This window comes from Phyllostomus discolor, chromosome 1 (assembly GCF_004126475.2).
Source record: "Phyllostomus discolor isolate MPI-MPIP mPhyDis1 chromosome 1, mPhyDis1.pri.v3, whole genome shotgun sequence".
Lineage (NCBI taxonomy): Eukaryota > Metazoa > Chordata > Mammalia > Chiroptera > Phyllostomidae > Phyllostomus > Phyllostomus discolor.
Genome location: NC_040903.2, coordinates 85,997,837 through 86,014,580, shown reverse-complemented (window position 1 = coordinate 86,014,580; position 16,744 = coordinate 85,997,837). Strand labels below are relative to the sequence as shown.

General features: G+C 37.4%; 1 pseudogene; it reads left to right on the top strand.

The window, feature by feature from the left end:
* The first annotated feature begins 744 nt into the window (after nucleotides 1-744).
* On the top strand, nucleotides 745-16,370 carry LOC114491971 (annotated as a pseudogene).
* The last annotated feature ends 374 nt before the right edge of the window (nucleotides 16,371-16,744 follow it).

Below are 16,744 nucleotides of genomic sequence, written 5' to 3'. Positions count from 1 at the left end.
AAAGATCACTTTGGCTGCCTTGTGGAGAGAAGTAAGAGGAAAGTGGGGAGACTGACTGCTACAATGTGATCCCTGAGGAATGAGAGTCAAAAATGTCGACCCAAACTAGGGCACAACAATTTATTCAAGAGTTCAACTGACTAAGACAACAGAGCATGCTTTTGTATGTTGTGTAAAATCTACCATTTGAATGTTAGATTTTAAAACCTCCTGTGACACTCACAGACACAGATGGCAGCTGGTAGTTGCCAGAGGGGAGGAGGTGGTAGACTGAAAGAAAGAGGTGAAGGGTTGAGGAAATAAAACTTGGTGGTTACAAAATAGTTATAGCAATGTAAAGAACAGCATAGGGAATGTAATTAATAATATTGCAGCCCAGACAGTGTAACTCGGTTGGTTGGAATATTGTCCTGGGAACCTAAAGGGTCATGGGTTCAATTCCCAGTCATGGTGCATAACTGGGTTGTGGGTTTGGTATCTTCTTGGGGTGCAAATGGGAGGCAACTAATTGATGTTTCTCTCAAACTGATGTTTCTCTCTCTTTCCCTTCCTCTCTCTCTCTGGAATCAATACATATATTTAATAGTAATAATAATGCTGCAATAACTACATATGGTGCCAGTTGGGTACTGAAAATATCAGGGAGAACATTTTGTAAAATGTATGATTGTGTAACTACAATGCTGTGCATCTGAAACCAATACAAATAAAAATAATTTAAAAATAAAAATCTCTGCGAGGATTATGCACTGTTTGTGCAGGTTAGAACAGGTGGATGTGGGAGAAAAGGCCAAGAACAAGTCAGCCTTCCTTTTCAGCCTCTGTCGATATAACCCGCCACCTGTGGAAGTGGCAGCATTAGATGGGTGAGATGAATGGATTTAGACCAAGCCTTGATGTAAAGAGTTACCTTAAGATGGCTGCTTTGGGACAGAGATTTTAGCCAAATGAACAGACAAAGCTAGGATGAAGAGACTAATACTACACTAAGTCAAATATGCGATGTGTTTCAGACCTCCCAAGTTGTGCATTGTGATGAGAACACATCTCCACATGGCTCTACATCTCCCAGGTGATCCTGATGCCCTTAGCTCTTCTACTCTCCAAACCCAACTCCCCCACCATCTCTTTTTTCCACCTCTCAGCTACTCTCTCTGAGTCTGAGCTGTTGCCTGTCCTAGCTTGGTCCAGCCTGGCTCACTGCTTCAACTTCACTGGACTTTGGCTCTTTGCAAAGTACTATTGCCTCTCATAAAATCTCTACCCAAGTGTTCTCTTTACCTTCTCTTCAATTTGAATAGAGACCTATTAAATCGGGTGTGAATTAGATTAGAGTAGTGAACAAAGTGCAGGGAATGAACTATAAACTGCCTCATTTTAGCAAAGTCTCCAGATAGCTTTCCCAACTATAGAATCTTGTCAGCTTCAACTGAGCATGCTACTACAGATACAAAAGTGTAAAGCTACAGCAGCTATCTGCGAGTGTTAAAATATACTATTTCCAGTGAGAAAAACAAGTATGAAGGTGTACACTATAGCCACCATAGACAGCATTTCCTGCTATTGGAGAACAGCACTAAGTGATCTGGTGTCTGCCCTGAGAACATGGTCTCATTAATTCCAGAGTCCCCACTAAAAGAGTGGCAGTGCTCTGCTGCTTTGTTTTCTCACCCATTAACCAGTGTCCTGACCACCAGATAGCCTTTTGCATGTAGGATTACGTGACACCACTATGACTTGCCCAAACATAACTCACATAGTATAATAATAATCCACTCAATGGGTTTGGCCAAACGAAGCTCAGCTATATCCAGTTAAGTGGCATTCCTTCTTGTCACCAGGGAGTCGTGATCTAGTTGGGGACAAAAAATATGCTTATGTGAAATAATCAATGAACAATTTCAGGCAACATAAAAATAAGATCTCTTTGTCCATTGATTTAGGCTATAAGAATGACGCTTCAAGTGAACTTTTTAAAAAGATTTTATTTATTTATGTTTAGAGAGAAAGAAAGGGAGGGAGAAAGAGAGGGAGAGAGAAACATCAATCAGTTGCCTCTTTTGTATGCACCCCAACTGGGGACTGAAACTGTAACCCAGACCTGTGCTCTGACCAGGAATTGAACCAGTGATTTTTTATTTTGCATTTCGACAACGCCCAACCAACTGAGCCACATGGGTCAGGGTTCAAGTGAGCTCTTATTATAGCTAGTTTCATCACTTGTTGCTAATCAAGGTCAAACATTTTGGAGTGTTCAATTCCTTAGGCCAAGTCCCCATTGTTTTCCCTCGTGGAAAGTCTAGAAAGATGCTGCTAGTAAAGCCTTTGGAACAGCTATAGACCAGAATCCCATTACCCACAGCTCTGCCCTTCCAAAACAACCTTGATTTACCATGGAAAAGTAAACATGGGGGCAGCTGGCTTGGGAAACAAAACTTTGAAATTGAATATAATCATTGCCAATAAGTCTGTTTTGGCAACTCAACCCCTAAGATAATCCCCTCACAAAGACAGATGCAGCTATACTTATAGATATAAATGTAGATACATAGGTGTAGATTAGATATAGATATAGTGCCCAGGCTGTGCAAAGCTCTGAAGTTCTATCAGTGAATAGAAGAGACATACATCCTGCTCATTCTGTGAGGTAAAATAGTCACTAAACAAACAATTAATTTTATAATTACTATTATGATACATGTCTCAAAGAAGAAATGTGGGTGCATTGATATATATATATATATATGTGTGTGTGTGTACATAAAGATACTTTCATCTAGTCTTGGGACCTGAGTTAGCTGTCAGGATTTAGTTTCAGCACTAATCAGTTCACTTTTCATCACTTATTGGGAAAGGTTCTGGCTTCACTGCAAGGCAATGACTCCTCCTGTCTACATACTGTCTGCAGAGGAGCTCTCCCAGTCTTCTGGAGAACTTTCATGCCCCATCTTCTGAAAAAAAAATTGTAGGAACAGTCACCAGAAGAAATATATCTCAAGTTTACAGTACACTTGACTAAGCAGGACCAGTCCAGACCTCCCAATTACCCATCATGATGAGAACAATTATGTTTACGTGGCTCTGCACATCCCCTGCAATCTGACCTAGTCTTCATCTCTACATCACCCCAAAACCTTGCTTGTGCCTTATGAAACTAGTTTGTTATCAGCTAATCCCTGTATCTTCAACCTCTGCTCAGCATCCTCATTATCCAGCACTCTCACTGAAACTTGAACCTCCCCAGGGTCAGAGCTTCCCCTGAAGTCTTCTCAAGTGGAAGCTCTTTTCTCTCCAATACTTCATGTCTGACCTGGTCTTTTCCTTTATTACTGATTCTTGTATGTTCCCTGGAAAAATCCGTGCTTACTTATAGGCACACCAACACACATATACACACAATAAAATCCTGCCTACCAGTTTACACCACAAGCTCACAGAATCTGTATATAATTACTCTATGCCAGGCATTGATCTGATTTAATCCTCACAACAACACCTTGAACTACAAGGTCTGTCCAAAAACAGTCCAGCCATTGTTAATAGAATGAGAACAATTTGCATAACATCAATGCAACCTGGCAGCTAAAGAGAGTGGACTGGAATGTACATGTGTGAACAATGATGACTGTACTAGTCAGAGGGGGTGGTAGACACCATTGAGTGAGCATGTGTACTGTGTGGTGTGTCTGTTGCATTCAAAATGACTGGGCACGTAGAGCAACAGACCTGCATCACATTTGTGTTAAGTTTAAACATTCCTCCACAAAAACTATTTGGATGACTCAGAAAGCCACAGCTATGGGCAACTGGTGATTGGAAGCTTCATCATGACAATGCTCCTGCTCATGCATCATGCCTCCTGTAGAGTATTTTGGTAAAATATCAAATCACCAAGGTGATCAGGCCTGCTACAGCCTGAATTTGGTGCTCAGCAACTTCTGGCTTTTCCTAAAATTAAAATCACCTTTGAAAAGGAAGAGATTTCAGACCATCAGTGAGATTTGGGAAAATACAATGGGGCAGGTGATGGCGACTAGAACTGTGTGAGGCCCCAAGGTGCCTAATTTAAAGGGGACTGATGTGTCATTCCTATGTACAATGTTTCTCATATCTTGAATCTTCTTTAATAAATGTCTCCTTTTTTCATATTACATTGCTGGATACTTTCTGGACAGACCTCATATTCCTCTCCTTATTTTACAGACGCATTTATGGCACTAGGGTGTTAAGTTACTGTCTGCAGTCAAACAACTAGACAGTATTAGAGCCAGGACTGGAATCCTGGCAATTAGACTTGAGTCCATTCTCTTAATGTCTCTGTCATATTGCCTCCCATCATTTGGTGCTTTTATCTTTAGTCTTTCCAGCCACTGCCTCTCACTCTGTGAAGATTATAGTTCTTAGATCACTGGTTCTTCCCTCTATTCCAAATCCTACCATCAGCCTTGGTGACTTCAATAGATATGGAGAAGATTCCTTCAAAACCAAGGCCATACAAGTTTCTTGATTCCAGCCCCCTCCACCATCTACTTCTTTGAGTGCCCACTAGATCTGTCTTATCAATAATAGCTCCTCTTCCAAATCTCAGTTTAAAACACTCCACATTGTGATCACCACAATGTGATCACCATCTATCATCTTTCTACTTCAAACATCTAGGACCTCCACTCCTAAAATTTTTCTACCACTCTGCATTCTTACTTTCTCTTTACTTACTTGGATTCCATGCATTATTACAATTGCTCCTTTGCAGACACCATCTATTTCTTTGCCCCTTTCTTCTTCAATTTTTCTTGCCTGACACAATTCTAATCCTGGTTGAATCTAGTTCTTCACCTACACTCACAAGCCTGTGCAGCTGAATTTAAAAATGCAGTCAGTTTTACTTTAAATTTATAAAGGCAAACATCTGCACTGCCTAGTAATTCTATATTTTACTAATCAGTTTTCTCTTCCAGTTCAAAATAACTATTTCATTCACTTTCTTCTCCGTAGTATCATCTACTTAATCCTGCATAGGTGGTAATTTTGCCTCTTGTTCCATGAGTAATAAGAATCCACAAAAAGACCATCCTTCTTCTACCACCTGCAAACCTCCAACTTACCTGTATCTCTGCACACATACACTGCCTTCCTCCTTTCGAGAGAGATGGTAAACTAAGCCCACTTCTAACCACATTTTTTCCTACTTCATGCTATAATGAACACTTGGTACCATTTAGAAACCCAACTATATATTCTGAAAATTTAAACAAAATAAAATCAAATGAACTATATCCAATATTTTGCTTTGTTTTTTTTTTTAAATTTTGACTTAGCTACTGATTTCCTCTTGGGGTCTATCTCAGTAGTTTTATTCTTCCCAAAGCAGTTGTGCACCTATCAACAGGATTAATTGCAAAAATAAGTAATAGATGTAGCATCTTTACATTCTTATTGGATTCCCAGAATGAATTCTGCATTTCTTATCACATGGAGCTTTTTAATTATTAATCATGTACATCATCCAAACCAGATCTATAACATACAACATATAATACAGAGCAAACTGCACACTGGTGTCCAATGTGGGGGGGAGACAATACAAACTTGAGTGGAAAGCTTGAGCTCTTTGCATATGTCACCTAAGATACAAAAAAATTAAAACAACATTTAAAAAATAAATGGACCTTGAGCAAATGTTTGCACACTCACCTAATGCATAGTTTGGTATGAGAAAATAATTTATTTCAATTCCCATCCCATTGTTACAAAAGAAAGAATGAGCCATGTTCTTCCAGAATAAGAGTTTATGAATTTGTAAGGTAATATTATCATCAGCTTTATGGTTTAGTATTCAAATGTAACACTTGCTTTAAAAATCATTCACCCTATCCTTGTGAAATTATTAGAGAGGTAGATGAAACACTTTGGTTACTTAGGTTTAAAATCTTGGTATCAAATTTTCCCTTTCCCCTTTCCACTTCCCATCTCCTCAGTACACTGAAGCCTTAGCGAGGCAGGACGTAGTGTCTCTAGGATGTTTACAAGAAGCTTATGCTGTACTTGGGGAGACAGGACATATACATAAAAGCTCAGATGATGGCTTGATGTAATTTATACTAAGTAAAAAAATGACTGTTTTTCAAACTGAGAGATCTGGCATGAATTAATTACGTGCAATCAGTTTATCAAACTTCTTTTCTTTTAAACACAAATTTTAATCTTGTTATTAATCTTTTAACTACCCATGTCTTGACATTATCTTTCACAAAGAGATTATTACAGTGTCTTTCCAGCAGTCCTCTTCATTCTCCAATTCATGTTGTGGTTCATTGCAAACATATACTTCCATAAGCATGGCTTTTGGTACTCCCTGCTCAAAAACATACTAAATCTCCCTACTTCAAATCTTGTGTAGTCTTAATTATTTTGCTTTACTTTTAATATATGACAGGAATTGTTCACATCCTTACTTTTCATGACACCCCCCCCCCACTTCTGTCTAATTAGGTCAGTATCCTCATAGCCGTATGAAAATCTGTTGTTTCTGAGTCTTCACATCTCTGTCTCTTTCATCACCTCAGCAGCATCCTTCATCTCCCCTGCTCTTAGATTTCAGCCTCTGTCTCCTTCAAGGCCCAACTAAGACCCACTCTCTCCACGTTAGCCTGCCAGGCAGCATTTCTTTGCCAGCCCCTGCTCCTCTGACACTCATGGCATGTACCACATAGACTAGCATATCTACACAAAAATTATTGAAAGGCTTATTCATTCATTTGGTCCTTCCAAGTATTACCGCCCAAGAGTCAGGAACCGCATTTTATGCAGATTCCACTGCACTGGCACAGTAGTAAATATATAGTAGGAATTTATTAGATACATACCCAGGATGTTTATGAACCCCCCATTTGCTGATTATATTTCCTAAAATGTATACATTTAAATAAGTTAGCATAAAATATTTATCTATTGTTTAATATGGTTTCAGTATAATATTGCATGTGTGTGTAGTATAAAATAGACTTTTAACCTTTATTTAAAGGATCTCTTACAATAATCTAATAAAAACTTATAATGATACATTTTCTATTCTTTTTTTCTTTCCCTATTGAGAATCTTAGCAATAAGCTGGCTTCAGTATAAGAGCAGAAGCTAAGAAAGGTATTTTGTGGCCTCTGGATAACAGAGAAGGTTCTGCACTGAAAGATTATGATTTACTTAGTATCTTACACAAAGTTAAGCAAGTAAGCTTTTCTCTATCATAGTTACTACCACAGGCCTGGGGATGTAGGTTCTCAACACATGCTTGTTAATTGGTCGAGTATTTTATAATTCATTTGATAGAAGATTCCAGTTCTTAAATGTGCTCATGATGTCTTTAAGAATTAGATCTAGGTGGTATTTCCCAGGGAAATCCCCATTCTAACTTGGAGATGTGATGTAAGGAATAGGAAAAGGATGTTCTAATTTCCCATTTTTAGATTTTTACTGTTATCTCCAGTGGTAGCAGGCCTAAAGCCCTGCTGCCATAATTTGAACTGTTTTCTTTGGGTAGCAAAAATGTTTAGAGCTAGAAACAGTTTTAGAAACCATTTATTCTAACCCAGTCACTCTTCAGATGAGGATACAGACCAGAGAAAACGTAGATCAGGTCATACAGGGAGGCCAAGGCAGGAGTAAAGCTCTTTCAATCCAGCAACTACCTTATCGCCATTTAAACAGTGAGGCATGGCAAAATGCCATCAAATCCTGGGGCTAAATAGAACTTACAGATGGTTCATTATTCTCTGCTTTAGCACTTCCAGTAATTGGCAAGCAGTTCTTTCTACAATGGAATGCCGCTAAAAATTAGAAATGTTCTTTGAAAGAGTAATTCTCAATGTCTTATACTGAGTCAAAATTTCCCTTCCCACGACTCTGTAGCAATAGCCCTAGTCCTGAATTCTCAGACAGTAACAACAATCCATCCTCTTTTCTATGAGGCAGATGTTTCTAAATATATACAACCCTTGAGCTTTCCTCTTCTTGAGTTCTTCCAAACTTCGTACGGTGTGGCCTCTTATAACAATAATCTCCTTAGAACATGCTCTTGAATCTATTAGAATGCTTTCAGTTACAGGTGATTTAAAAAAAAAAACTCAATTTGGCTTAAAGAACACGTAAAAATCCCAGCCTTGTGTCAACTTCAGCGTAGTCAGGTTGAGCCCTGAGTCCATTTTCTTTCGGTATGCTGTTCTCCAGCTTATCTCTGTGCTAACTTTCTCCCAGACTGACTTCCTTCACAGTTGTTGGACGCCTGCCAGCAGCAATTAGTGCTGCAGGAAGCCTCATTCAGCCGGAGAGGCAGGTTGCTTCCCATTAACTGCTGAGAAAAAGAAAACACTGAGATTTACATCAATTGGCTACCCCCAACCAATCCCTAAAACCAGGGGAATGCCACACACTGATAAGTTCGGCTTTAATTAATTGAACCAATAACAGTGCAAAGGAAGATGGAATTTTCCTGATTGGTCTTGACATCGCCTACCCTTGAAACTGTGGTGAGGTCAAGTCCACTGAAACCTTGTTGCTGGTATCAGCAGGGCAGGTGGAATGGACATTGAGAAAATCACATGTCTTCTGTCTACTGTGCATCTATAACTAATGTGATACTCAGGTAGGGTCTGACTAGAGCCCAAGTTCAATGAAATAACAGGACTCAGTCTTACTGCCTTTCCCTCATTTTGGAAACTGTTCTTCTATTAATGCAGTTTTAGTTTGAGTTCACTTTTTTTTTTCAAAGCAGGTGCATCTTTTGCAGTTTTTGGTTAAGAAAAGGACCCAAAGTTTGTTTTTTATTTTGCTTTTTATTGTTTAAACATCAACAATAGGGGGGATTGACCGTGGGAGTGGGGAGGGGGATGGGGCAGGGGACAGCAATGGGGAAAAATGCTGGACGACTGTAATTGAACAATTTTTGAAAATAACACAAAATAAGTAAAAGTAAAAAATAAAACCTACTTGTTTTCTTCCATGGTGATAAAATAATAAAAATGAACATTTGTGCCCTAAAAAATAAAAAATAAAAATTCCTGATTTATATGCATTGTTCTATCTGCTAAGATATTTTTAAGTTCTGTTAGTCAATATGCTAGTTTACTCCTTCCAAACTGATGTCTCTTAACCAGATCAGATTTTAAAACGTGACCAAGAAAAGGCCAAGAACAAAGCCATGGGACACACCATGAGAAACCTCCCTAAAAAGCTAACACCAAATTACTAGTCACATACAGTTGTGTGAACAACTACACATCCTCCACCCCTACTATCCTTCAGGCACACATCTACGTTAGTGCACAAGGACATTCTGAGCAATTCCACCAAAATCCTTATCCACATACCAATATTGCAGTCTCCCAACCTTTTGAAATCTCTCAGGCTACTCACCTTGTGTATATAAAAGAAAGTCAGGCTAATCTGGCAGGAATTTTTGTATTGATCTCAGACGGTCCTACAGGTAGTTCCATTATTTTCTAAAAACTCTCAATTCCTTATTAGAATAATCCATTCTACAATGCTATTAAAGATCAATATTCTGATTTAATACTTCTTGGTGTCTGCCTTTTTACCACGTGAGAGAATTGGGGTGATATTTGCTCAGATCCCATCTCCTGGCAGCAGCCCCTTTCTCTATGATTTCTATAGATTACTGCCAATCATTCTGTGATTGCATCTGTAAGTCCTTTCAACACGTGGGCATGTAATTTGTCTATGGCTGCAAACTAGAACTCATTTAAAATGTCTGGGTGGCTTTTTATAATTTCTTCTTTTTATATATTCTGGGACTTCAATTCACTCTTAATGGTGTTTTCTATCCATTCTATTTTAATAGTAACTTTTTCATAGTGGCAAAGACAGATGCAGGATCAGAGTGGAATGATTTTGCCTCCTGACTGTATTTGCTAGCATCTCACCATATTTTCTAAACAGTGGGGAGATCTATTATATATTCACAATTATGATTTCTAGGCTTCACATAAGTTCTCTCCATTGGGAACATTCTTCTAGTTCTCAACCTTTTCGTTACCTAACATTTATTCATCATCAGGTCTTAAAGATAATCTCCTTAGAAGCCTTCATTGATCCTCCAAACCTAAATTAGGTACCTCTCCTATGTCCTGTGATACCTCCTAACAGCCTTCTGTGGAATTTAGCACACCGTGTTGTAATTGCTTGTTATCATCTCTGCATTCCCCATTTAACTATAAGAAGATTTATAGGATCTAATAGAAAGCAAGGATCTAATTTTTTTCTGCAGAGATTTTCTTAGTGCTTGTCACAGAAGAGGTACTTAAACAATATTAAAAATTATTAAATGAATTAAAACTATAATGTCTTTTTGTTAATTTTAGCATTATTCCAATTCTTTTATTTTTCCCAAGATTTTTTTTTATTTTTTACTGCCACATCACTGACCAGTTTTCTTGGCAGTCTAACTAAATCTAGAGTAACAATTTCTTCAAAGCTTTTCTCAAAAGATTACTTGTTGTGACCTCTAAGGTGTTCATTAAACTAATATTTCTTGTGAAAGAGAACTTCCAGTATCCAAACATGCTCAATTAGAAAACCATCACTGATTATAAATTCCTTTCTGAGGCATGTGGAGTATAACCCTACAAATGGGAACATATCAAAATAAAAGTAAGTTGGCCATTTTGAAAAACCAAAAATAAAACAAATTTTCTGGTTTAAGATTTTAAAATACATTTCAGTCATTAAGACAACTTTACTATTTTGAAAGCTGAAAAAATACACTTTTATCAAAAAGGGTTTAGTAAATTTTAGTCTTTAGTTTTTCTGTTGTACCAAGGATATTTCCTACTTACATACTTTTCTTATAACAATAAACCCCCTTAACTTCCCATTTGTCACCTGTTCAGTGGTTTATAAAAATTTAAAGCTAATGGTATAACAAACCAAAATAATGATAGTCCATATTTGTAAGTGCATTCTGGAATAAATAAATAATGAAGATGCAGTCAGCTTCTATTAAAAGTGTAGAGTCTAAATGTTTAAGAAGTTATCTACCTATGGGGAGGTGGAATAGTCCTGATTTCATCTGACTTTAAACTTTAAGAAGATTTGATCCAGGTTGGTTGTTGAACAGGTGCTTTTTAAAAAAATACTCTGTTTTGTCACTCCCCTTTTCCCCCTTGATCAGCATTATCTATGTAGCAATTGTCTTGATCTATTGCCACAGTTTAGCTGCTCCAGCATTTTTGGGCTTTTGTCCACATGCTTGATGACAAGCTTACCTGACCATACTTCCCAACTATAGTTGTGAGTCAAAGGCCATTTACAAGGAAGGAGAATTGACTGAGACCCAGAAGTATGTTTCTCTGATTAGAGGTTAAAGAGAAAATTGTTGATGGTTTCAATTAAAAGTTATGGTACAAATTATTCTGCAATAATTATTTAGCTAAGTGTAATGACAGATCTTAAGAGAGAAAACAAAAATGTCATCTTTGATTTTTTTAGTATTATTAATATATTTACAATTAATATTGTACCTAGAGGTATTGCAACTATGAATTGTCTATGCAAACTGGGGCAAATCACTTAACCTCTACAGGAATTAATTTTTCCATGTAAAAAATTGGGCCTTCCAAAAATTTCAGTCTACAGAGTTTGTACTAGGGAGATCTTGAACAATTTTTAGTATGTCAGAAAACTTTTAAGAACCTTGTATTTAACCACAATAAGGATTCAGTTTCTGATACATGAAAAGCACTCAATAATTAATGCATTAGGGAATAAATAGGGGAATGAATGCAAACAGTGAATTAATAATGGAAAAATAGAATATTAGCTTTCATCTTCACTTATGTCAAACCTACAGTATACTGGTTATTTTTTGCTGTCCAATTATATATTCTCTTGACCATGGACAAGTGAACTGAGTTAGCTATTAAATGCAATTTGAAGACTGATATTTTTAATAACTAAAGTCATGGATATTAATAATAAAAAAATAATCCTTGGTAACTATGTTAGAAACCACTGAAAGACAGGAAATACTGTCACCTATAAAAATACTGTTAATCATTTTCATTGTTTCTATAATATTTATGAGGGGTTCTTGAACTTTTTGGTGGAGATGAGCGTTACCTTCATCATTTTGTGGGCTTTGAACCTATCTGTGACTCTCCCTTTGCCTAAATCTTAACTAACTCTTGAAGAAAATTAATAAAAATGTTCCCATATATATACTGACTACAACTAGTGTCCCATGTAAGCTCAATGTTTCTTCAGTTAAGACAACATTTTCCTCACCAATTCATTCATTTGCAATTATAAAACCTATAGGAGAAGTACAGTCTTCCCTTTGAGACAAGAGAACAGATCCAGGGGGAAAGGTAGGGAGTTTTGTATCATTCTTTTACTTAGGTCAAATTATCAGTCTTTTTTAGATAAAGAAAAATAAAAAACACATATTTTTCTAGTGTTTTTGAAGTTACATATAAAAAATTAATGGTATTTCTTCTATCCTACCCCTTACTATATTTTTCAATCCATAACACCTCTACTCAGTCTTTCTTTTCATTCTAGCTAAGTGGTTAATGAGCTTTAATGTTCTTGTAATTCACTGGCATCCTCTCTTACAGGATCTGTTTTTTTGCTGACTTTTACTTATGGCACGTATTTCCCTTTATGTCTGGATATTCTTTACTACATGCTAGACATAGTATTTAAAAAATTATTTGGGAATTATTTCGAGAACTACAATCACGGTACTTTCCTCTAAGAAGAGTGCTTGAATTTGTTTTGGGGTACTGCCAGCTCCAGACCAGAGATATATCAACAGCTCATGATCTGGGCTGAAATTTGCTATGTGCCCTATTATCCCTGACATGTGGCACTTTGAAATTTTAGCTCACTGTGCAGACAGTCAACTGTTTGACTCTGGATCTTATAAGTGCTCTAAACATTGCTTTTAAGGGCTTTATTTCCTGAATATTTTATAATAAACATTTTCTGAGCTAATCAAATGCAGTCGGCAAAAAGAGCTTCTTTTAACAATCTTTTGCACTAAATAAATAAATAAATAATACAATTTCTATTAAAAAAAAAGGGCTTTTATGTTATTCGACCTTAAATAGATGCCTTTTAGTGTATACTTGCACAAACAACAAACTATTTTATTTTGTGCAAGGGAATTGACTGATGTTCTAATTAGTCCAGGCTGTTGTAACACACTGTCTATGCATCATAGGTTGGGCTTATAAGTAATAGAAATTTCTTCTTCACGGTTCTGGAGACTGGAGATCTAAGATCAGGGAGACAGCGTGGTCAGGTTCTGGTGTGACCCTCTTCCTGGCTTGCAGGCCATTGTCTTCTCCTTTCATCTTCACATGGCTGAAAGAGGACTAAAAAGTTCTCTGGTGAACTAAATTAGACAAGGCTACTAATTTAATTCAGCAGGGTCCAATCCTCATTTTCTTCTCGAAGCCCCACTTCCAAATGCCATCATATTAGGGGTCAAAATATGAATCTTGGGGGTACACACTCAGTCCTTAACAACTGAGATAGTTGCCCAGTTTCAAGAACTTCAGTGCCTTGGCATTTAAGGTGCAAACAATTCTAAATCTTAGTTGTTCAAAATAATTTTAATAATTATTTGCATTTGGAAATGCATGCATTATAAAGATAAATTAAAAGATTATCCAATATAATCCTATCTTCTTAGTCTATAATTAAAAGCAGGAATTTAGTGCCTTGTCAAAGAATATTAATTTAGCCATTAAAGTAAGTCATAGCAGCATGAATGAGACTGACACAATCTTATCACCTGTTTTCTATTGTCTAGCAGTAAACATTCCAAAGTGGATTGACCGGTGCACTGACCTCAGGCACAAAACTTAAATCTTTTCAGGTCAATTTATCTTTAAGAGTCAACTTAGCAAACAATCTAATTAAAAATGGACAGAGGACCTGAAGGACACTTCTCCATAGAGGATGTACAGATGGCCAATAGACAAATGAAAAGATGCTCATTGTCACTGATCATCAGAGAAATGCAAATGAAAACCACAATGAGATATCACCACATGCCTGTCAGAATAGTTATCATCACCAAATCAATAAACAATAAGTACTGGTGGGATTGTGCACTGATGGTGGGATTGTAAGCTGATGTAGCCACTATGGAAAATGGTATGAAGAGTTATCAAAAATTAAAAATAGAACTACTGGGTGACTAATCATTTCCACTTCTGGATGTATAGCCAAATAATACAATAATACTAATTTTAAAAGATATATGTACCCCTATGTTCACTGTAGCATCATTTACAATAGTCAAGCTATGGAAGCCCTAAAGTGCCCACAGATAGACAAGTGGATAAAAAAATTGGTGGTACACATATGCAATGAAATATTACTCAACCACAAAAAATAAATAAAATCTTACCATTTGTGACAACATGGATAGATCTAAAGGGTATTATGCTAAGTAAAATAAATCAGATAAAAAAAGACACATACGATATGATTTCATTGTATTTGAAATGTAAAGAACAAACACTGGGTGGGTGGGCTGGGATGGGAGTAAAAGATAGAAAATTGTACTGCAAAAACAATTAAAATAAAAATTTTAAAAAGAACAAACAAAACAGCAACAGACTCCCAGGTACAGAAAACAAAGTGAGAGTTGCCAGATGCAAGCAGGGGTTGAGGGGCTGATGGAGAAAGGGGAAGAGATTCAGAAGTACAGATTGGTAGTTACAGAATGTTCACAGGGATAGAAAATACAGCATAGGGAATATAGTCACTGATATTGTAATAATTATTACAATTAGGTGGGTACTAGAATTCTAGGTGGGTACTAGAATTATCAGGGAATCACTTTGTAAATTATATAACCACTATCCTGTAACATGAAAACAATATGAAATAATACTGAATGTCAACTGTAACTGGAAAATAAAATAAAATAAATAAATAGAACCTACTACATTGGTTAAAAAATTAAATGGGAAAATATCATTAATTTTTATCCATAATCTCAGAGTAAAAGCAGAGATAAAATTTAAGGGCAGAGCTTCAGTGTGGTCAAATTCATGCTTGCAAGAATGGCTGAAAGATTTGTTTGAAAAGAATAAATGGAGCCACAAAAATTCCCTCATCATCTGGAGAGAGCTTTTGGATCATGGAGGAAAGGCGTTTGCTTTGGGGAGGGTATATTGAGTTCCTGGAGCCTGCCCAACTTCATACATACTATGGTGTCATCTCTGGCATGACCACTGAGCTGATGAAGGCAATTGTTCAAGAGAACCTGGGGTCACATATAGAAAAAGAGCTGGAGAAAGAAGCCCTGAAAGACCTCATCAACCTGTCACAGGTCTGGATCACCAGTGCATCTGCTCCTGCCTGCTACAACCTCATTCCCATCTTGACCAGTGCCAAAGCATTTAGAATGCATAAAGAAATTAGCATAGCTCTATTTGACAATAAGCAGGCAGAAGAAACTCTCTAAATCCTTGTGACAGAGACCAGGAGGCGGTGTCGTCCTTCCTGCAGAGTGTCACCATCTGCACTAGAGCAGAGGAGGACTTCCACCAAGCCCCCAAGGTCATCATCCTGGGTGACCACACTGACAAAGGAGTGTACACATTGAAGGTGTGTAGACTCCAGCATCTGGAGCAGGGTACAGGGTACCTCTGTGTTTACAGGTACCTGATTGGAAGAAACGCTCATGATTCTGTCAGAGGAAAACCCTTTGTCCATCTTAAAACAGTGTTGCTTATGAGATATGCCCCAACCGCTATGCACCGTGTTATTCTTGAGACACTGGGGTGGAAGGGCAAGCCACACCGCACTGGTTGGAAAACTGAAAACACCCTCTCTGTCATCAAAGATGTGACAATTTGAGGTAATATTAGTCAAAATAGCTACGTTGATCTCAGAAAGGCCAAGGTCTGCAGATATGAGGATCCTATTTGGGGACCTTCTCACGTTTCACACCTTGTTTTAAGGTTTTTGATAGTGAGTGGGTAAACAGAGAATTTGTGGCAACTCTTAAAGGGTTGACTGCCAAAGGAAAACAATCTGGAGGCCTCTTAGCCTCACACAATACTAGCCACTGCGTGGAAACACTGGTGCCATTGGTGCCAGGGTTCACGGCTCGGGGAGGTCTAGTCCTGAGGAGCACTGAGTGAAGGCCAGTTTGGTATTCCTGAGGGGATGTCTTCTCCATCCATGCCTGTGACATTTGCGAATGGAACCTAGGTGGTTCTCACAATCTCAAAGATACTGAGATAAATGAACAAATAATGGCCAGAATGAAAAGTTATTTAATCCAGCAGAAACTTGTTTCACTTGGAGATTTGGTAAATGTTCAGCCATATTAATCAGTTTTGGTTTCAGAACATAAAACTAGCACTCATTCTGATCTAATCAAGAGAGAAAAAGAAAAAAAAGATGTAATGCTACCAGATGTGGATCTTTCAGATCTGACTCCTAAGACCAACTCTGAAAGCCACTCAGTCAAGAACCCCCAAATGAATCTGAGACAAACTGTGCAACAGTAACATCAAATTAGGAAAAGCATGAAAGCACTGGGTTGGCCAGAAAGTCCGTTTAGTTTTTTCCACAAAATAAAAACACATTTTTCACTTTCACCAATAACTCTATCGATTTGGATATTTTGGCTATCTCCTGCATGGTATAATATTGATTGCTCTCAATTAATGTCTCAATTTGATCGTTATCAGCTTCAACTGCT